Source organism: Humulus lupulus, chromosome 5 (genome assembly GCF_963169125.1).
Source record: "Humulus lupulus chromosome 5, drHumLupu1.1, whole genome shotgun sequence".
Lineage (NCBI taxonomy): Eukaryota > Viridiplantae > Streptophyta > Magnoliopsida > Rosales > Cannabaceae > Humulus > Humulus lupulus.
The window spans coordinates 9,008,259-9,032,705 of record NC_084797.1 but is presented as its reverse complement, the minus strand read 5'-3'; the positions used below and the strand labels follow the sequence as shown (position 1 = coordinate 9,032,705).

The 24,447-nt window shown below is 31.6% G+C and overlaps 1 pseudogene; it reads left to right on the top strand.

The window, feature by feature from the left end:
- Nucleotides 1–1,409: 1,409 nt before the first annotated feature.
- On the top strand, nucleotides 1,410–9,768 carry LOC133834346 (pentatricopeptide repeat-containing protein At1g31790-like; annotated as a pseudogene).
- Nucleotides 9,769–24,447: the final 14,679 nt, after the last annotated feature.

The following is a 24,447-nucleotide window of genomic DNA, read 5'->3' as shown; positions in this document are numbered from 1 at the left end:
AGGAAGAGCGCAAGGAAACTAGTGTTTGCACGCAAGAAGAACGTTGTGCAAGCAAATATTAATTGTAAATGTGTGTAGGTAAAGTATTTTTTATTTTATTTTTTAAATTATTTTTTAATTAATTAAGTGCATGTGTAATTTTAATTAGGTAAGGTATAGTTTAAACTACTAGGCCAAAACTCCCTTAAATACTAAAACCTCTAAAAACAATGTGGGATTTATTACAAAGGTTTTTCATTCAAACAAAAAAAATTCTAACATAAATGATGTCCGTAGTCTGAGTGCGGTGTTCTTGACCTCTGGCTATGTCAAGATTAAATGGAACTCCTTCATGAGAGATCGTGGCAACAAAGTAAATCGACAAACCTAAATTCTAATAAATTGTTTTTATAATCTTGCCCTCATATTTATATGCACATATTGCACTATTACAAAAAAATGTCTTTCTCTGCGGTTTTTTTACTTAATATACTGCGGTTTTCGAGAGTATTAAAAAGCGCAGTGTATTCGACCGCAGAGAAAAGTGGCATGAAAACCGCAGAGAAAAACCACACTTTTCTCTGCAGTTGTGTTGAAAAAACCGTGGAGAAAGGTACCCTTTTGTCCGTGGTTTATTCAACACAACCGCAGAGAAAGTGATACCTTTCTCTTCGGTTTTGTCCATACAACACAAGCACACTCCGCTATACATTTAAAATCAGGAAGTCGGACTAATATTTCTAATAATATATCATCACCTATCGTAGACATCGCCGATGATCTTTGTTCAATGATTTTATGATTTTTTCTTTTTTTTGTACACACTTGAAACACACACACAAACAATCGTTTTAATTCTTCATTAATCTATGTAAACACGTTTTTCAATTTTATTAAAAAAAATAATAACGTTTGATGAGTTACCTGATCATCGAAACTGGGAAATTGATCCATTCATCGTTCTTGAATCTTGAAGATTGACTTAGGGGCAAACCTAAATTCTAATAAATTGTTTTTATGATCTTAATTATGATCCCCTCCCTCGTATTTATATGTATGATCTTTCTATCTCCTGATATTTATTTATTTATTTGAATTTTGAATTTATGATATTTATTTAGTTGTTACATATGTGATATAATTAAATACGCCCTGATATTTATATATTATTATTATGTCAATTTCTTCAATTCTTAAAAAAAACAGAAAACTTTATTCGATTTACCGATTTAAATAAAATCTAAAGGCTTAAATTTTAATATTCTATTATATAAAAATCTAATAAAGTGACAGTTAAATTATGACTTATTCTCTTTCTAATTTTCACTTTCCATTACATTAATTAATAATAAAATCTAGCCATAAATATAACCGTTCAGAATCTTTGCGTGACTTTCGCCGAACCTTCGAAATAAACTCGTCTCCGGCGGCGCACAAAGGAGCAGCGACAGCTCGGCACTGCACTGCTGAATCTCCGGCAGCGTCTGGTCCAAGCATTCCGGCGGCTTCCTCCATTTTCAGCGGCACCAAGGTTTCTCCCTCAGCTTTCATGTTTTGATAAAATAATAGTTTCCATATTTGAATCTTAGATTCTATATGTGATTTTGAGTGAAGAGGGTTTTGATAGTTTTGAAGCCTCTAATTTCATATTCTAATCACATATAATTTGAGCGGGTAAATTTTTTAATTTAGGTTGTTTATGTTAGATTAATTGTTTTTACGAATTCTTTAATTTTTTGATTAAAATTCCGAAAATTAGTTTGAGCGATTTTGTATTTGATTTGACTTTTGTGGATGCAATTTTGAATATTCAATTTTGAGTTTTGAATTGCACACAAAGTATTTGAGAAAATGCATTTAATATAATTTAGGTTTTCTTTGTCTGGTACTAGTTTGAAAATTTTGACCTCTATATCTTTTGTTTTTATATTGAGTATTTAGAGAAAGAAAAATTAGGGTCTGTTTGGCTTTGTTTTCTGTTTTCAAAGTTGTGTTCTCAGAGTTGAGAACAGAAAACAGTTTTTGTAGTTTTTAAAAAACAAGAGGTGTTTAGTTAATGTTTTCTAAAAACAATTTTTTAGTTTTTTTTTTTAATTCTTAAATAAAAAATTAACAAATATATTTACAAAGATAAAAATCTTTTAAAAGTTTGTAATAAATAATGAGATAAAATAATTTCAAGAAAAATGATGAAAAATAAGGAGTGAGAAAGTAAGGAGAGAAAATTTGAAGAAATAGAAATTAAGAAGAGAGAAATTGATCGATGCAAGAAAAAATGAGAGAGAATGTAATGAGAAAGAAAGTGAAGAGAGAAGTGAGTAGAGAGAGAGGAAATGGCGAGAGAGAAAAAATGATGAGAGAGAAAATAAAGAAATATTAAGTGATGAGAGAGAAAGTGAGGATATAGTAAATGATGCAAGAGAAAATAAGGAGATAGAAAATAATGAAAAAGAAAATAGCAAGAGAGAAAGTGAAGAGAGAAAATGTAAGGAGAGAAAAAGTGATAGAGAAAAAAATAAGGAAAGGGAAAGTTATGAGAGAGAAAGTGAAGAAAGAGAAACTAATGAGAGAGAAAATGATATGACAATAAATTATGTTAGATAATAATAATTAAAAAAGTTATGTGAGAAAAAAAATTTGAGAACAACAAAAAACAACTTTTTGTTGTTCTCAAAATTTTCTGTTTTTTGTAACTTTGTTTTTAAAAATTGTTTTATGAAAACAACGCCAAATACCCCAACTTGTTTTCAAAAAACAGTTTTTAGCTTTTAAAAACAAAAAACAATTTTTTAGTTAAGGAACCAAACACCCTCTTAGTTTCTTCAAACTCTGGAGTTAGATGAGTTAATTTGTTTTTGCTAAGTGTATAATAGGAAATTTGGATTTAATATTTTAATTGTACGATATTGGTTTTGACTAGTTTTTTTTTTTGTTATTTATTGTTGCTAATCAAAGTTTTAGAATTATTCTTTCTTCTTAGAAAGTGCTAATGTTGGAATTATTCTTTCTTTTTTTAGATTTTAATTTTTTTTAGTTGATTAAGTACAACACATGGTTTAATCTATGTCTATATGAGTTGCATATGAATGTTGGTACTTAGAATTTCTCATTATTCCAATTTTCTCATGTTGAGCCTTACAAAATGACAAAGAGAGAAACAAAATGTTAACTTTGAGGAATTGAGAATACAATTGTAGGTTAACATGTACAATCTAAAGGTATAAGAAGCATGCTTGAATGAATAAAAACATGTTTTTAATTAAATCCAAAACACACTTTATGTATATATAAAAAGTGTTATTTAATGAATTCTCAATTTTTAATCTTCTGTTAATATTTTAAGCATTACTTTTATTTATTAGGTAGTGGAATTAGCAAGGAGCATTGAAAAAACTTGCTATTAATTGGAAGAGGTATACTCTTTTATTCTTTTTAGTATTATACAAGTGTTAGTGAAATATGTTTTGGGATTATAGTTGTATGCTGCGGTGAGAACGAAAGGTTGAGAATTCTCACTTCTTAGTGAGGTAGGTTCTGTGATATATATTTGTGTGCTGGGGGAGATATAAAGAAGAAAAATTGTATTTTGTTTGAATTATTTGAAATAATATTGACAGATGGTTATGTTACAAATATAGGGGGAGTGTTGTCTATTTTAAATTTTGTAATGATAATATGTGTTTTTTTATATTATTTTTGTTTGTTTAACTCCTTTGAATTTAATTCATATTCTAATTTGGTTATGTTGAACTAACTGAGGAAATTCTGTTAATTTTTTTAGATTATGTAATTAATTATAATTCTAAAAATAGTTGTTGCTTGTTTGTTTTTCTTGTCTATTTTTTTTAGACATAATAATGACAATCGATAAATATTGAATGTTAGCGGATAGATTATCACTGAAATATAAGGATGGAGTTGAGCATTTCTTGGAGTTATGCTCAAGAAGAAATGCTCAAGATCCTAATAACATTTGTTGTTTGTGCATTAAGTATGTTAATGTTCAAAGGATGAAGTAAAATCTCACTTATTTAAGTATGGAATAGATAAAAGTTATAAGATGTGGTTATTGCATGGAGAAAAAATCATATTTAGTAGAGAACCTCTATCTAAAAAGAATAATTGTGATTTTGTGGATGATGATAGGGAGATGACATTGCAAAAATGATTGGTGATGCACAATTTGAATCAAATTTCGATTGATTGAAATTTAAGACATTTTTAGATGATGTTGAGAAACTCATTTACCCTAGTTGTAATAAATTCACTAAATTGTTAACACTTCTTAGGTTGAATAATATAAAATCTAAACATGGTGATAAGAACTTTACAGATATACTTTCTTTTCTAGGAGAATTATTACCCGAAAATAATGAAATGTCATTGTTGTTTTATGAGATAGAAAATATTGCGTTTGTACGATTGCGTACTGTATCGAAAAATATTGGTTGATGCAAGTTCATGTCCGACTTGTGGTGAGTTAAGATGACAGAAGAAAAAGAATTCCGATGAGATTACCACAGGAGTTCTTGCAAAATTTTTAGCAATTTATTTCTATTATTAGAAAATGTTAGAACTTATCAAATATAAAATCAATCTAACAAATTATAGGTTGAATTAATTTAGGTTTTGATGTGCATATTTTGCTAGATATCCATTTTATGAAAACTTTTTTTTGGACGATTTTGTACTATTTTTTTCTTTCTAAATGTGTGAAAAATAATATATTAATAAGGGCTAATTTAGAAAAAGGTGAGACAAAAAAGGTGTATATTGATGCTCCCTTTTATGAGATTAGTGGAACAAAAAAAATAGAAGAGACAAATGCCCTTTATTTTATTGACTAAACATTTAGAGCAAAAGACAGTATGTCATATGTGGATTCTTATTTTTCAATTATTATATTAAAATAAGTTGATTAAGTAACTTTTATTTCAGCCATTTAAATCAACTTATATTGATTTTTATTTTTATTTTTATTCTATATATAGGATTATCAAATCTATCCTTACATATAATAAAATAAGTTAAATAGATTATTTCTTTTTCTGGGAATAAGATTCTAAGTCAATATTGCTAATAATGTCAATTGTCAAATAACGAAGAAATCTCTAGATCGTGTTGAAATATTGAAAATAAACTATCTGAAAATTATGTGACTATTTCAAACTTATTTGGCAAAAAGTCTTTTTTTTTTATAATTTTTTTAATGAGATTTTATACAAAAGCTTACTTAAATCATTAAAAACATATTTTTGCTAACTAAATTAAGGGCATGGCACAAATAGTGATTACAATTAATTCATGATATTTTAGTTAATAATTATAAAAGAAAATGTTTATATAGAGGGCTCCTAGAAAATGTTAATTACATATTTAAAGGAACATGGTACTCTAAAAGAATACCCTAGCCTACATAAAAGTCAAGATTCTTGGAAAAGAAACAAATGTATCATAGTTTAGTGGCAATTTGCTCATTGTTTTCATTCAAAGCATTGTTGTTCTCTGCATTCTTCACATTTCCCTTCCTTGGTGATTTCTCACTTTTTTTTCTTCTAAATCCTTGTTTCTGTACATCATCACCCACTCTCCCGTCATCTTCCCACGTTACCCTGTCATCTCTCTCGCGCATTGCCTTAGCTTCTCCTCACCGTTCTCTTCTCACTTATGCTTCTTCTCCAACATTTTAACTTTTTTCTGTTCCCCACTACATCGACGGACTGGGCAGCAGCTTTAGACGACTTAGGCAGACACTCCATGGGAGTTTGACTACCTCGGCTGCAGGAAGGCCTTGATGTCCGACTTCAACTTGTTCCTTCCATTACTATTGTTCATGGGAGTTCGACTACCTCGGCTACAAGAAGGCCTCGGATGTCTCATACGACTTAATTGAAAGTTAGGTAGTTGTCAATTTTCATAATCTTTACTACTCAAATTGGATCTCTCTTTTGTGTTTACTGTCGTCGTTAGTTACATTTTGATTGCATCATTTTTTTTCTTCTGTTTTTGACGAGAATTGAGTTCCAAATGAAAAGGATTAAACCATTACCATTTTCATTATTTTATTCCACAGATAACATGCCTACAAAATCTCACCTATTGAGCTTTGGACAAAATTGGACCTGCATATAAATTCTAACCAAACACTTGTTTCATGGTTCTTATTTCACCATGATATATGATCTTCAATCGTTTATCTCACTTTTCGACCATATAGTTTCTATGCATATGAGGTGTTTGTAAAAAAGTGTCTATGTTTATTCTTGCTTCTGCCCTTTATAATGCATTGTCATGCAAAATGAATTCAGTTCCTTCGTATGTATACATATAAATATATATATTTTAAAAATTTCATAGTTTAACGAAACAAACAGAAGCAATGTGCAAAAATTCATAGTTTAAAAAAATCAATTAGGTCACTTTGAAATATTGCTTCTCAAGCTATCTAGCTTCTCAGGTGTTATTCTTATTGTTTGTCTGCATTTCTCTAGCTGGATTAGTCTTTCTCGATTTCTCATTATTATTGTACATGTTTTCTATTAGCTTGTAAATAGACTTATGGTGTTGCTGTGAAAAATAAAGGGAAAATAAACTCCTCTTTTTGAAGTTGTTGCATATTTTTGGAACGAATCCCATGTGTCTTGTAATTTATTTTCCTTTTGAAAAGATAATAATGAAGCCTTTAGTTGTTGTTTCAGTACGTCTTCTCTCTATGTGAACTATTTATGTTCTATGTATATGCATAGCTGTGTGTGCATAGACTTTTGAAAATGGTTGTTTTTTGAAGTTTTAGATAGTATAGCAAACCAGTATTATTATATTTATAAGTGTTACGAGACGAAAGAGAAATGGTATAGTTCATTTCTCTAAAGCCAACAGACAAAAATATATTCTCGATTTTCTCTATATGCATATACATACAAGTTGATTTATAAACTACATAGAAATGTTATATGATTTGATGCTTCATGTTGTATGTATATAAATTTGATCTCAGCCTCTTCTTTGTACTTTCAAAAATTTGCTATAGTTGCATGCTAAGCAGGTCTATAATATATTTATATGCTTTATATATAGTTCAGGGACAAATTCTTTATTACTAATTCTTTATATTGACATGTTATTCTCCATTCACATGTAATCTTTAATACGAAGCAATTGGACAAAAGAAAAAAGACAATAATCTATAATACAAAGCAGTGATATGGTAAAACTCCTTCAAGCGTCCACTTGTACAAGTATATTAAAATATCAATTGTTTTGTTGCTTAGTTTGTGAGTATGGCCAATTTTGGTGTTCATTCTTACAAATATAGTGCTCAAGTTTCCGTAACAAATCTTTTCTTCACAGGGCTTCACTATGCACTTAACACCATCGCCAGCTGCCCACCTTCACCCTCGCTCTTCAGCTTTTACACTCCTCTCCTTTGCCTTGTTAGGGTAAGTCCGTTTGAATGCTTGGAAAAAGAAAAGGTACTTGGAGTTAATTTCTTGAAGACGTGTTATAGGACTTTCCTATGAGTTAGTTATTTTTCAAATCATTTAAGTTGTTCCACAATAAAATAAATCTTTGTGACAAGTTCTCTTTTTCCTGACTCAAAAACCGCTCTCTACTCAAATATAGTAAGATGGAAGTTGACGTGGACAGAGATTCACTAAAAATTCTTGAAATTTTCAATACACATTTGGAGGGGGAAGGAGTTTTTAAGTTTTAACCGACTCATTCGCTCCTCTGTTCTTCTGTTCTTGAAATCAGTCCAGCCCCGCCTAGGCCAGGTATGCGCAGAAGAAAAAGTAAATAATCCTATTTTTCTCGACATAAATTTCTTTTTCGGTTATGCTCAGTTTTCACTCATTTTTAAAGTTCTCTGTCAGTTTTAGTCACTACTTTGGGTTGGGAGAGTAAGAAAAGAAAAAAGAGTCTAATTCTATGTTTTGAACTTGTAGGAAAACAGAAAATAAATGAAATCAAAATGGACCCTTAAGGTGCTTGATGAAATGTCACACTTACAACATTTTGTTTAATGAATTATTTCTGTGATAATTGGGTTTTGCTTGTGAATTTTGTTAACAGTTGCATAATGTTTTCTCTTCAAAGTCTTGATTCTAATTTTTGTATGTGTGTGTATCCAGATGCCCCTACATGAGCAGAGTAACACATTACAGACTTAGTAATAAACTGACATGCTTCTCTCCCTATGTCTTTCTCCCCTGTTGATATGGGAATGGCAGTAGCTGCTCTTCCCAAAGCAGTAGGAGGGAGTTTGGGCCTCCACCATAGTTCTCCACAAAAGAGCAGCAGCCCTAGGACACCCAAGCCTGTGTATAGGGTTTTGCTGCCTCTGCGCAGCCCCAACAAGTCACGTACTGTGGTTCCACCTATGAAACCCAAGTCCTCCGGTTGTTCTCATATATCAACTAAAAAGAAGAAGAGGAAGAGTGTTTCCCATACCACTCCGGACTGCACTATTTCTGATGTCCTGAACTTAATGGATGCCCTTTGCCTCCCCGTCTCTCCTGACATGTACACTTCTTTTATAAGAGAATGCACCAGCTCTGCTCACTCCCATCGAGCTGATGATTTGCACACCCATATCAGTCGAAGCGGCCTCCGGCAACCACCCTTATCTTTACTGAATCACCTCCTCCTTATGCATGTCTCCTGTGGCCATTTAGACATGGCTCGCCATCTGTTTGATGGAATGCCCTCAAAAGATTTTAAGTCCTGGGCCACCATCATAGTTGCTTATCTTAACAGAGATGATTATCAGGAAGCCATGAATTTGTTCCTGAGAATGCTGCACCATGTCAGCATGCTAGCATTCCCTGCTTGGATCATGGTCTGCCTGCTCAAGTCGTGTATATGCACGAGTAATATGGATTTAGGGAAACAAGTTCATGGCTGCTCCTTAAAGTTGGGTCATGCTAATAATTTGGTTTTGGCTAGTTCCTTGATAAACTTTTATGGGACATTTAGGTGTCTGGAAAGCGCCGACATAGTGTTTAACCAATTGGCCCATCATAATTCACTGACATGGATGGCTAGACTGATCAACAACTCCAGGGAAGAGCTCTTCTCTGAAGTATTTAGAGACTTTAGGGAAATTGGAAAGTCCGGAATTAAGAAGAATGCCTTGATGTTTTCTAGTGTTTTGAAGGCATGTGCGAGAATGCATGATCGTGGGCAATGCGGTCGACAAGTTCATGCAAACGCCATCAAACTTGGATTAGATACAGACGTGTATGTGCAGTGTGGGTTGGTTGACATGTATGGAAGAAGTGGGCTTGTTAGAGATGCAAAAAGGGTGTTTGAAATGTGCAGTGAACAAAAGTAGTAACGCATGTTGGAATGCCATGATTGGTGGTTATATACGAAATGGGTCATATGTTATGAAGGCAACTGGACTGCAGCTGCAACCATCTCTGATAGTTGAACTGAGGATTGCTTGTGGTAGTAATAGTAATACTCATTCCCTTGAAGAACTTTACCCCACATTGAATGCTTAAAGCAACTCTGGTTTTTGAACATTGAATGCCAAAACAGAGAATGAAGTTAAAAATTGGGATAAGAAGGGCATTGCAGCTATTACCCTTGTTATTGTTAATAGATTTTAGGATCATAAACTCGAATGGCAGAATCTTAGCTAGCAAATTTAGTATCATTCTGTATATATCAATCAACAGTTCATTGTCTTTTGTTGGGATCAAAGATTTACATATAGTCGTCTATTGTCAAACAAAATGACATTAGTGGTTGTCGTATTTCTCTTTTTTTGGGTTCTTAAGATTAAGGTTACAATTCATTGATATATATATATATATATATTAGAGTTGTTAGACTTGCTACGTTTAACGGTAATGGTAAACTTCACTCTCCCTCTTGTTGGTGTATGTATTTTTCTAATATACAACTTGCTTAAAACAATATAAGTTTTATTTCATGCTCTAATAAGTCAACCAACCAGCAACGGAGGGAGAAATTTAAGATAGTGGGGGAAATTTATGATAAACAATTCATTATTAGGGGAATTTATAGTAAAAATTTCATTAGTGGGTCATTTAAGGCTTAAATGATAAATTTAGATTAGTATTCTATATATATATATTTTTATATATATATATATATAATTACATAAATTTAAATATTCAGTGGGACAGCTGTCGCTGCGATGGTATGAGTGCCTCCGTGCGACCAACCATGGGTTGCTCATGGCTTATTAAAGTGTCTTACATTGAATAGATGTGAGGATATATACCAACATATAAGATTATGAGTTACTTCACTTGTCGCTAATTAGTTTTGAGATAGAATTTCATGTGTGCTACTAAAACTCTCACTCCATACTTTTATGAACCTAGATTTATTTACTTTTAAAGTGTAAATAATTTTTTTAAAAATGTAATAGAGTCATTTAAATAAGGTAAATGAATTGAAAAATAATAAGCGAGTCATAATAATTTCTCATCACATATTTTATAATTTCATATTAAAGTAATTAAATTACTCTATCAATTATAATTTTGAAAAATATTTATGTGTTTAAATTTAATCTATATTAATTATTTATTTTGTCATTTATTTGCTTATCTAAATATATATGTAATAGTGAAATAATACATAAATATACATATTTTCTTATTTTGTCGTTTAGTTTTTTTTAATGAGAAATTAGTTATTTTAATTGCTCTAGCCATTAATTTAAAAATAGGTATTGTGATTAGAAAAGTGAGTATCCTTCTATTTTTACCCAAAATTTTAAAATTGTTAATTAATACCCACTTTTCTAATTACATTACCTATTTTACCCTTTCTAGACTTTGAAATGTAAACCACAACTTTTTAAATATAAATGTTTGAAACAGTAAGTCTAATTAACCCTTTTATTTATTTATTTAATTATCTTTTGTGGAATTAATTAAGTCTCTATATATATAGAGACTTAATTAATTCCACAAAAGATAATTAAATGTTGTAAATGCAGAGAGTGAGAATAGGCCGTTCGATGAGGTATATTATAAAAAATTGTAAAAAATAGTTAAAACTAAGAAAAATTGGTATTTATTGGATAATGTATTTTATAAATATTTTAAAATAAAGTTACAGTACAAAGCTATATCTAATGTACACTATTTATCTTTCAACCCAATATTATAATATTAAAATATATAAGGATATTATTGATAGTTATAAAAATATTTGAAATGAATAAAAAATATTTAAAAATATAATATTTAAATGATATAGAGAAAAAAAAATAGAGAATCTGATATTTGGTAAAATGTAAAACTTAGAAGTAAAATAGAAAAATGTGTGTTTTGGGGAGGTATTTTAAAAGATGAAGTAGAACACCGAATGAGAGTGCTCTAAAAGCAGTCTCAATGGAGGTTGTACAATACTTTATTCTTCAAATTTTGAAGAAGCCAACAAGAAATCATCACTAATGGAAGATGTATATTGCCTCTCGACTTTACATAGCTATATTATATATACTATAACTCCTTCGTATATATATTTTAATTAATACTTTATTAACTCTCATTTTATCATATTCTCTCTAGTTAAACATAATAATAAAAATATTAACTCCAACGTCAAGTAATATATATATTTATATAAATGTAGTTGGGTTATTTAAAAAAAAATAACTTGCTTTGTTTAATTTTTAAATACTAATTGGGCAGGTGAAGTGTATATTTTTTAGAATATATATGTAATTAATTATATAGTAGAGCGTGCTCTAACAGCATTAAAGTGAAGGATGCTTGCTCGAAATATCTGGCAAATTAGTTAAATTTATTTTTAGCACAATGAAGCTAGTGTTTGCACGTGCAAGAAGAACGGGTGTGCAAGCAAATATTAATTGTAAGTGTGTGAAGGTAAAGTATTTTTTATTTTATTTTTTAATTAATTAAGTTCATGTGTACTTTAAATTAGGTAAGGTATTGTTTAAACTACTGGGCCAAAGCTCCCTTAAATAGGGCCAATAATGTAAACTGAAACCTCTAATAAAACAATGTGGGACTAATTACATAGGTTTTTCATTCAAACAAAAAAAATTCTAACATAAACGATGTCCGTAGTTTGAGTCCGGTGTTCTTGACCTCCGGCCGTCTCAAGATTGAATGAAACTCCTTCGTGAGAGATCGTGGCATCAAAGTAGATCGACAAACCTAAATTCTAATAAATTGTTTTTATAAACTTGCCCAATTATTTATATGCAGATGTTTATTTATTTGAATTTTGAATCTATCATATTTATATCCTGGTATTTATTTAAATTATGACTTATTCTCTTTTTAATTTTGACTTTCTATTACATTAATTAAGTAATAATAAAAAATCTAACCATAAATATAGGAAGTGTTTGGTACAGGGGAAAGTAAATGTGGGAATGAGAATCTAAATCCCTTTGTTTCAAATTTTAAGAATGTAAAGTTAATAATTTGTGTGAGGCCCACATATATTTTAAGGGTAAAGTGAATCCTTTTGTACATTAGAGTTTAATATTACTTTCATCATAAGTCTCTTTACACTTTCTAAGGCAACCCAACTACTCAAAACAAGCATCCCTGACTGTTCAGAATCTTGCGGAACCAAGGTCTCTCCCTCCTTTTTCATGCTTTGATAAAATACCAGTTTCCACTTTTGAATATTTGAATCTTAGATTATTCTATATGTGATTTTGAGTGAAGAGGGTTTAAAATATCTAATGCGCATATTAAAAGCAAATTTAAATCAATGAGTGAAATGATTAATATTAAAATAGTTTATTACTTAATTAATTAATAGGAATAGGGAGAAAAAGGTGTCAATAATATTCATAACTGCAAATGTGGTCAGGCTGGTCCACATTTTTCGTGCTGTCGAATAATTCGGGCCAGGCCGAGCCTATATTTAAGAGGAAATTACACCAAATATGAGATTTTTTTATAAACTTTGAAAAATATGGCAGTTTTTTTTTAAAAGTTTTTTTACGGCATATTTTTTTTGTTTACATTTTTATGGGATTTTTTTCCCATATATTTGTAGAACTTTATTTGTATACCATATTTTATCTTTTAACCGTATTCCCTATTGGACAACATTCTCTTCCTCTTCCTCTGATCCACTGCTACTACTTTCACTTGTTCTTCCTGACCCGTTTCTTGATTCGAATAACCCGACGAAGCCCCGGTTGTGGTGCTCGATGAACCCGCCATAATATTATATATATATATTTTAACCGATTAAAAATAAAAATACAAAAGCAGTCTTTCTTTGGGAAAATAAAAAATAAATAGTAGTGATAATTTTAGAAGGGTTTTAACAGTTTATGAGAAAACGTAGAACCAGTAAAGGAAGACAATTGAGAAAGATTGAACAAGGTGGGTCCTACGGCAGAGGCTGGAGCTTATCATATACCCAGAAAGAAGAACTTCACTGAGTACTGGAGACATCTTCAGCTACTGGTTTTGGTTGTTAGTAACATCTAGCTTAGATTAGATTAGATCTATCTGTGAAAAAAATATATGTATATATATGTATATATTGAACTGAGTAAAAAGAAAGGAATTTTAATGGAGGTTTTGTGAAGAGGATGGGGGATGAATTAAACTACTGAAGAATGAGGAGAAGAAAAAATGGCTGAAAGACTCAAAGCTTAGTAGGAAGATATGGTAGCTGGTTACAGGGAGGTTTGAAAAAAAAATCAAATCTAAAAAAAAAACCAATTGCTATGGTACCTGGTTACTTAGTAAAGTGTAAAAACAAAATCAAATCTAAACAAAAGAATCTAAATTAATCGTTAATGTAACTGGTTACTCATAGGTTTAAAAAAAATCAGATATGAATAAAATGAATCAGGCGTTATGGTACATGGTTACTTAAACAGATTTGGAAAAAAAAAACTGATATGAATATAAATAAATTAAATTGATCTTGAAGGTAACTGGTTACAACTAGGTCTGAAAAAAAATAGAGACAATTGCAATGGTAAATGATTACTTAGCCAGTCTTGGAAAAAAAATAAGATTCAAATAAAAAATCTAAACTAATCATAATCGTAACTGATTACAGCAAGGTTTGAAAAAAAAATCAAATCTAAAAAAAAGAACCAATTGCTATGGTACCTGGTTGCTTAGTCAGGTGTGAAAACAAAATCAAATCTAAACAAAAGAATCTAAATTAATCGCTATTGTAACTGGTTACACCTAGGTCTAAAAAAAATATGATATGAATAAAATGAATCAGGCATCATGGTACCTGGTTACTTAAACAGATTTGGAAAAAAAAAACTCAGAAAAATCAAAAGTTTTGTTTGCTTGTTTTTTTATTTCTTGTACTTGTATTCTGAATAAATTTTGTAAACCTATCGATACATTTTTTGAGCAAACGTTCTAGTTCTATTTCTTTAAATAATTAATAAACACATAAATATTTATGTTAGAACCTTATTTGATGAACATTTGGCTGCTAAACCTATATCCAATTGATCTAAACATCACAGGGAAGAACCTTTTGACAACTTTTGCCCTTTTCAACCAAAAGAAACAAATCAGCTAACCTAAGCTTTCATATGTTAAAAGTACCCTAAAATATTCAACTACCTAGCTTCTTATACTACTCTAGTATACATTAAATAATAGCAGTCAACTTTTCTTAAGTACATTTCTTAAATCAAATCAAATATGAAGTCAAGTACCTGGTTACTTAAACAGATTTATAAAAAAAAACCCAGAAAAATCACATATGAAGTCACGTACCTGGTTACTTAAACAGATTTAAAAAAAACCTAGAAAAATAAAAAATGAAGTTCAAAATCAGATGTAAAAAAGAAGAAAAAGAATTAAACTAGATTTGAAAAAAGAAAAAGAAGAATAAGAAAGACCAAATAAGAAGAAGAAGAAGAAGAAGAAGAAAGAAAGAAGAAGAAGAAAAAGAAGAAAGAAAGAAAGAAAGAAAGAAAGAAAGAAGAAGAAGAAGAAGAAGAAGAAGAAGAAGAAGAAGAAGAAGAAAAACCAGTTCGTCGTCGGAGGCAGCGGCGGAGGTAGGATCGCCGGAAGAAATTTGAGGAGAGATCGTGAGAAAGAAAATAAGAAATGAGGAAGAAATGGGGGAGGAGAAAGAAAGAAATGAGAAGAAGAGAGAGAGATCGTGAGGAGAGAAGAGAAAATAAGATAATTAAGTTTATGGTAATTTATTTACCATATTTTAAACTTTTTTTCCAAAACTTACCATATTTTGTACAATTATTTTTTTCCCCATAAATTTAGAAACTATATATACTTTTCCCATATTTATGTAAACTTCTCTATATTTAAATTCGTGCCGGAGCGGCTTATATTTAAAAGAGTAAGTCCACTACGGCCCATAGGCCCAGACTCATGCATTGCTAACATAAACATAAACTTAAACAAAAATAAATAAGTTATTTAATTAAAATATGATATTTATTTCAAAATATATATGATATTAATATAAATTTAATAAAAATAATTAATAAATTATATAAATAAAACTAAACAAGCGTGCATATTGCACGTTGCTGGTATCTAGTATATTTATATATATAAAAAAAAACTTTTGATTAAGGAAATAAAAATTTGGGACAATTTATTTTTATTTTCACGCGTAAAAAAAAAATAATTCAATTATTTTTATATGATTTAAGAAATTATGAATAATTTATAGTCAGAGTTCTAATGATGAGTTGCATGCGTGTTTGATTGCTTTTATATGCTTGTAAAATAGACTATTCGCAACATGATCTCGACACTCTAAATTATTTGGAATTTTTAAAAAATTAGTGGGATGCTTGTTGTAACTATCACACTCCCTAAAAATTTAAATTAATTTGACAAATTATGTGTTTTAATTTTGATTGGATTAATATGATAAAAAAAATAATGGTAAAAGTTATTAGGGTTAAATGAAATAAAAGGACGAAGTGGATTGAATTATTGTTGAATTTCTATAGTAGGAGATAGTATTACGAGAAGAATAAAATATATGAATATTCTTTTTACTCTTATATTTATTCTATATAAAAAGTGTGTAGGTAATGGAAATTCTTGATTTTAACATTTAAAAAAAAAATTTGGTTAACTTTAACTAAGTATTCTTATATTTAAAAAAAGATTCTTATTGTAAACTTGACTTAAATAAAATTAAATAAATTAATATTAGAAACTAAAAATAGTTGATACATGCATTTATACTATGATTTTTTATATTTTTATTTTTAATTTCTTTTTAAATATTATTTTATTTTATATATATATTATGTGTTGACGCCGTTTTTCGTCAAATAGTGAAAGAAGAGCACATAAACAATAACTGATAATGGCCAATTGAAATAAGACAATACAAACACACGATTTTTACGTGGTTCAGCAATTAAATCTGCCTAGTCCACGAGTCTCTGTTATTGAACTCAAGGTTATCTCTGAAAATTCTTCAACATGAATTCTCCAGAATTTTCTCTCAAGGTTTAGAATTTCGGTCATTTACAATAGTGGATCACATCTCTATTTATAGAGAAGATCGAAGAATACTATCCCACATATTTTGGGTAGTTACTCTTTTTGTGAAATAAAATTAATGGCTTTAAATGCCTATAATCAGATATAAAAGGAAATGTCCCCTGAAGACCAGGGGACGTATAACTGACCAAATAATATCCCACGATTATAGGGGATTTACAATAAATAATGAGGATTACATTTCATATAGACAACGCTTATGGATATTCAAGGTGGTTATCAGGTATCTCCAAGGCTTTAGCTTCCCAGGTTTCCCGTCATCTATCGAGCTAGAAATATCCCCCGAGGTCACATGGCTTTTGAGATCGTATGTGCGTCGAGCTCGAGATCTCTGATCCGAGGTCATCCCTGAAGATGAATGCGTCTCCGGAGCTACCTTTCGAGATCATGAACACTACGAGGTCACCATATTCGAGGTCGTCTATGTCTTGCAGGCTCGATATTTAATCCTGGAGCATACTTCCAACCTTATGAGTCCACTTGTTTGCGAATCCAACTTTCGAGGTCACATTTAACATAGCTCGAAATCTGGGTGTAACATCTTGCCCCCTCAAAAGTATTTGTTCGAATCCTAAGAGAAGGAAACTTTTGAACTACTTTCTATGAGAACTGAACCGTCACACTTTTGAAAATGGACACGCGTCAGCTGGGTATTGCTCATTTTTGGTACTTGAGTACCTTGGAAACATGCCCACGATCATCCGTCTGCCACCTTTTCGGCGCCATCTTGTCATTGATTCCCATCCGTCCGATCTAGCAAGGATTTCATTCAACTCCCCGGATTAATCCCCCTTTTTCCGTCTATATATACTAGACCCCACTCTTCATCTTCATTTTTACCTTCGTTCTCCAAAAGCAAAAAAAAAAAGAAAAAAAAAGAAGAAAAACAAAGCCAGAGACCTCTTTATAAAGTTTCTATTCTGCGCATGTTTTCTCGGCCAAAGAAACAAAGAAACCCTGGTCTATTCGAGTCCGTGAGTTCTTATTTGCAACCTCTTCTTCAATCGACAATCTCTCTGCAATCGTCATTATTGTGTAAGTATGCAATCTTTGTTTTCCTTTTTGTCTGTTTTTGTTCATACTGTTCTTGCTACGTATGTGTATATATTAGTTTACATCCTTAGCATAATATGATAGGAGGTTTCGATCCGATAGGCTCTCATGCTTTTTAGACTTTCATACTAGATTTACATCACTGGTTCATACCCAGTTTTCATGTTTGAGTGAGGTTCCTATTTTCTGGGTTTTGAAATTTGTTAGGCGACGTTTCTTGTACACTAAGTTTTCGGGTAAAAAACATGGGCCTTGACAAATGCAAGAAACCCAAGGCTGTCTTTCCTGGTTAACCGCCACTCTCTTTTCCCTTGATTTTCGGGATTTTCAAAAAATTATCCACGCTCCTTTCTTTTTCGTGGAACGCACGCCCTGACTCTTCAATAAGGGTCTTAATATTTAGCTTGTTTTGCTCCTAAACCCCCGAGCTCGTAACTCTTGCAAGCATGGCCCTCACCATTTTTTCTTTCTTGTTAGATGTCACAGAATCTGGAAAGACAGTGGGGGTTGTCGCTGGCAATCCCTTACGAGCCAAAATCTCCGAGCCCAGAATCGCTGTTCGCCCGGAATCAACGTCGGATAAGAGAATACGAGCTTGCACGCGAGCAAGAGGACATTCGAGCTCACTACCGCCGCCAGATAGACGAGGTCATAGAGGGGAAGAGGAGAGTTCTTCGGGAGGCCCTCGATCCGGAATCCTATTCAGGACCTAGGCCGATTCCTCTCGATCTGCATTAAAGGTTACTGTCGCATACCATCCAGGGGAGCTCAAATTTTCACTAATGGGGGAACCTTCTTCCTCGCAGCCGAGGAGAGAAATGTTTGAGGCCAAGCACTACTGGAGCTCGGTTACCACAACTAACCAGATAACTGAAATCCTGGCTTTCCACGGCCTCAGCCTGTCAGGCTCCTTGAAGTGTCGAGCTCTGGCCAAGCATGAATGAAGCTGCTTTGCCCCTGGGGGCCGCGACGCCAATGTGAAATACGCGGCCTGGAGCCAGGAACATATGAGGGCAGGAGCTCTGTTGCCATTGAAGTCTTTTTTCAAGACTTCACGGATTTCGTTGGGTTGGCCCCGTTCCAACTCAACACCAATTCTTACAGGGTGCTGTCTGCCCTGAGGTCCTTATACCACGAGATGGGGTGGGAAGGAGCTTCGCCTCAAGAGATTTTGTATCTCTTTTGTTTGAAAAGTAACCCCTCCCAAGCTCGGGGAGGGGATGGCTTTTATTATCTCTCGAGCTATCCCAAGGAAAAGAAGGTCTTTGAAGATCTTCCCAATCATCCGCCTGATTTCAAAAAGGTCTTCTTCTGGACGGACGACATGTCCCCGTCTCGACACTATTCGTTCAGGCGGATTCGTAAGTATTCCCGTTATCTTTATTTCTATGCTCGTGCATTTAGCTCTTAGATCCGTACTTAGTAGAAATATGTTGTCTTTCAGCCAATTTTCAGCGTCCCACTCCTGACGATACAATGAAGGAGCATAGAGAGACTCTGCTCCAACTCCCACATGGCAAGAGGTCTCTCTTATACCTTTTACACGAGGATAGGCTCCGAAAGTGTGGACTTTCGGAGGAGGACCAGTCCACCTTTGACTGGTCCAATAAAAAATATGAACACTGGGAGCAGGTGCCCCTGCCTATAGGCGCCCTTCCTCCGAGGAGAGAAACGAGGCCACCACTTCCAGTTTGCCTGAGGGGTCCGCAGTCGGGGAATGAGGCTAATGATTTGCATGGAAGTCGGTGTACCCGAAAGAGCGCCGAGTAGGTGTTAATCACACTAATGCATGACTCGATGCATCCGAACGAGTCTAGCTCGGTACTCCTAACTCGAATGCGTGTCTTGGTGAATCGAAAATAGTCTAGATCTTGTGTAATCACCCCAACGAGTGCCTCGGTCACCCGTAATGATTTGCATGGAAGTTGGTGCACCCAAAAGAGCGTCGAGACAGTGTTAATCACACTAATGCGCGACTCAATGCATTCGAGCAAATCCAGAACTGGACTTCTGACCCGAACCCGTGCCTCGGTGAATAGAAACGAGTCCAAATCTTGTGTAATCACCCTAACGAGTGCCCCGGTCACCCGTAATGATTTGCATGGAAGTCGGTGCACCCGAAAGAGCGTTGAAAGGGTGTTAATCACACTAATGCGTGACTCGGTGCATCCGAACGAGTCCAGCGTCGGATTTCTGACCCAAACTCGTGTCTCGGTGAATCGAAACAACTCCAGATCTTGTGTGATCACCCTAACGAGTGCCTCTGTCGCTTGTAATGATTTGTCAAATTTAAGCATTCTGTATTTCATAAATATATTACATACAATATAAACTATTTTTTTTTTTTTAAATAACCCAAATCCCTATATGATTTTCAACATTGTATTTTAAATAACTATAATTTAAAATTTTAAAATAACAAGCTTACAATCAAAATTTCATTATTAAGAAAATAATTTAACAGTGTATTTCCAAAATCTATAAAAAGCTAAATAAATAGTTGTTAGTCATCTTTCAAGTAAAAATAATTAATATAAATGTTGAAGGCCATGAGTTCTAGAAAAAAAAAATATATATATATATGGGAATCCTAGAGCAACAGGCGTGTAACTTTTATTAAATCTCTGTGCTAAATTTTGTAAATAATGTGCAGTAGGCTATTAAATTGTATGTATACTAACAATTTCAACATACTACTTTTATATGGAAAGACATTTATATCCCTATTCAATTAATTTTTTTAATATAAAAAAATCCAACCGGTAACCACAAAAAGCATGTCCCTTTTATTCTTATTTTTTATAGTATTTTTTTTCCTTTCCAGCAGTTGTCCTTGAGAGATTTTTGTATTTTATTTTTTGGACAAAGTTACTATGCTTTCGGTTGAGTAAGGGTTTATTAGGTTTTTGGTTTTTAGGTATTTATTGTTGATTAGAGCATTCCTTGGAGCACCATTGAATCCTCTGCAATGTGTGATTCCATAGTCGATAACAGAGAAATTGCATAAAAGCTAGCCCAAAGAGTTTCCGCTTCATTACGAACGCAACACTAACATGGAACTGAACACTAACATGCACCATTCTATTATTACTTGCATGTTGCATGCTGTTTATGATGGTATAAAATTAAAAAATAAATTTTAAACATTTTTTGTATATGGCCAGAGGGTTTTGTATTTGACTGTTTAAATCTGCATCTATTGAATCAAAGGTTACTTTAGGTACTAGATTAAAAATATAACCAGAAATAAAAGCTGCGTTTGTCTAACAATTAAGTTTTTTGAGAAGTTAATTAATTATGCTCAATGTTAGTTAATTGTGATTGTAACCTTTTATTTGCTCAAATACTTGTTTTCTAAGAAGTTAATTATAATTATGCAAATTATATACTTAATTTTTTAATTTGGTTATTTGGGAATAAATATGTTATGATGATAATATCAATTGGTGGTCTGTTTACTTGGTTTGAAGTTGAGTAGGTTATTTGTGTCGTGGAGACATATATGTATCCAGAACACTGATGATGAGGAAGAAGCATGGTGGAGTGATAAAAAAGGTCGAAGAAGTAGACAGTAATGAGAAGATGGCCCCATGATAAAAAAGTCTCCTAGTTAATTTCTAACAAGTTTTCTACATTACATGGACATGATCCATATGGTTACCTTAGCCAATATTTAAATAATTTAACATTTTCATTGACAAATAAATGACTAAGATAATCTACATCACAAGGTCCACAACTCGAGATATAGCATACCACAAAGGAATAAAAAAAAATACTTATAAACATCTTCAAAGAACGAAACCAAAGAATATTTTATGTAACATCTTCAAAGTGCGGAACCAAATAATATTTTATGTAACTATCATACATATTTAGTTTGATAAAATGCTAAAAAAAGTCACCAAATTTATAAGAATTGTTCTATACATGAACATGTTGCATAGGGTTATCTCTTATTCAAAGTTTAAACAAACCAGTGTTCACATTTTCATCAAACACAATAAAAAAAACACTTACAAATAATTACATACCTCAAAACCAAAGACAAAAATCAGGAATAAAATAATGTGTATCCTAGTTCACTATTGTGTAAATTAACTAGAATCATTGTGTTTTTACGTGCATTTCCTGTGCCAAACATGTTTACGTGACAGTTATATTGTATATCATAAATTACACAAAACACCTTATGCCCACAATAAAATATCATTTAACAAATGCAATTACAACTATATCCCAATGACCCACAAATTTTTTAAACCAAACAGGTACAAAAACTGGCTACCACAAGTATTACTCATATTTTTTAACATTGGGTGGGCTAGTGACCTATGCAACTTTTTCAAAATTTGTCAGTCAATGGTACCACTTATTAGAAGCAAAACATTTTATATATATTAATTTAATAAGAAACACAAGCGGGAGCTGTTCTGTAGCCGTACTTGACGGGCTGGAATCGGTGGCCTTCGTCGCATTGCATGACTATAATGATAAGGGAATTTACTCATTTAGTACCCTATGCTTTTGCAAAGTATCATTTTGGTACCCTCTGTTTTCAATAATGCTCATATGGTACCCTGTATTTTAAAATTATACATATTTGATACCTTAGACTCATATTTGATGATAAAGTTTTGTCAATATGATCAAACTGTCATAATTTATACGTAATTAAGTAATTAAATTTAAATTTGGAATTTACATAATTGACAGCAGTTTGATTAAATTGGTAAAATTTTATTAATTAAATTTGAGTTTAGGGTACCAAATATGTACAATTTTAAAATACAGGGTACCATATGAGCATTATTGAAAACAAATGGTACCAAAATGATATTTTGCAAAAATACAGGGTACCAAATGGTTACCTACCCTAATAATAATAATGGATTATTCTATGGCACATGCTTCAAAAAAGACTACCGATACGCCTCTTTTGTATTTCCGACCGGTGAATAATTTTTGACGCAATTTTTTATAATCGTGTATATTGTAGTTATTTAGAGCTCCATGCAAAATTTTAGAAAATTTCGAATAATTTACAGTGCCGAAAACTATGTTCAAACATGTTATTTTCCATGTGAATAAAAAAATTAATCACGCTTGCAACAACCTATTTTTAAACTAGTTTTTCGGCATTGTAAATTATTTGGAATTTTCTAAAAATTTGCAGAATAATCTAAATAACTACAATATACACAGTCATAAAAAAAATCGCGCCTAAAACTGTTCACATATTGAGAACATAAAAGAGTCCCACTGGTAGTATTCTTTTTTAAGTCCCTACCATAAAAAAATCTAATAATAATAAAACTTAAATAAAATTTATATGCTTAAATAATAATAATAAAAAAATTATTTACTATTTATTTAAGTTAAAATCAGGTATTATGTATTAATAAACTTTAACACTTGATTTTATTTATTTTAATAAATTTTAAGTATTATTGATTTATTAAAAGAGTTAAAAATGATTTCAATTATAAACAAAAATATATGAGCCTTGTTATTTAAAAAAAATATATATATGGATAACTTTATTGGTCTCTAAATTTTCAAGTTTATATATCGTATGATGTTTTGAACAAATTAGCACCTTGTGAATCAATGAAATATTACTATAATTTAATATGACATTCCTTTATATATATATATATATATATATATATGACTGACAAAGTTAATGAAACTAAACGACATGTGGTTTGGACAAACCTTTGGATCAAACTAATCAGATAGATCATATACACATTAATATATGAAAAAGGAGTTATTTGAGAGAAAATTATATTTCTATTTTAAGTATGTCACACTATTTTATATTTATTAAACTATTTCGAATCTGCTAAATATTAAAATCAAATAATAATAACAGGAACTTGCAACTATAATTTTATATATAGCTTGGTTGCCTAGATTATAGCTTTTGTGCTCTCAACTTCTTAAAATCATTTTTTGGCTTAGAGTTTTTATTAAAGGAAAAACTCAAATTTTGGAGGAAATCCAATCATAGTTTAAAAAAGAAAAATGATAATGGGCACCAGTGACTTACCGCTATTGGTGCAATCTAATAGCCGGACTCACACAATTTGAATTTATAATAAATATGGAGTATTACTAAATTAATCTTGGAGAGCCATTTCGTGTGGTGTTGAACAACTTATAAGGTGCCAAAAAACAACACTCTTTAAAAAAACTTTTTAAAAAGCTAAAAGTCAAAATTTGTCTTTGAGAAGCTTTGCCAACCAGGCCATAATAAGAGTCGAGTGAGCTGTTTAGGGTCCAGAGGGAGCAATTGCCTCTAATGAATTTTGAGAAAAAAAATCATGACCATATCTATTGTAGCTATTTAGAGTATCTTGCAAATTTTCAGAAAATTCCGAATAATTTACAGTATCGAAAACTAGGTTCAAACATGTTGCTTTCCACGCGCATAAAAAAAATTAGTCATGCGTGCAACAACATGTTTGAACCTAGTTTTCGGTATTGTAAACTATTCAGAATTTTATGAAAATTTGCAGGATGCCCTAAATAACTACAATATACACAGTCATAAAAAAAATCGCTCCGAAAACTGTTCACGGGTCGAGAACACTGAGAGCCCCACCGGTAGGGCTTAAAGTGAAGCCCCTATAAGAGAATTCCCCTATATATATATATACATAACATTATATGAAGAAAGAAAAGACTGAAAACAATGAAAGAAATAAGAACGTTTCCAAAATCAAAGATATAGTTGCAAGCAGTGCTGCAAGAGTTGAAGATGATGAAAGAAAAATCAAAGATATTCTCAAATAATTAATCTTCAATTCACCTTTGTAAAAATCCAGTATACCACGAAAATAGCAAATAAATTGATATTCGTTTGTTTTGGATAAGAGAAAAAATAGAG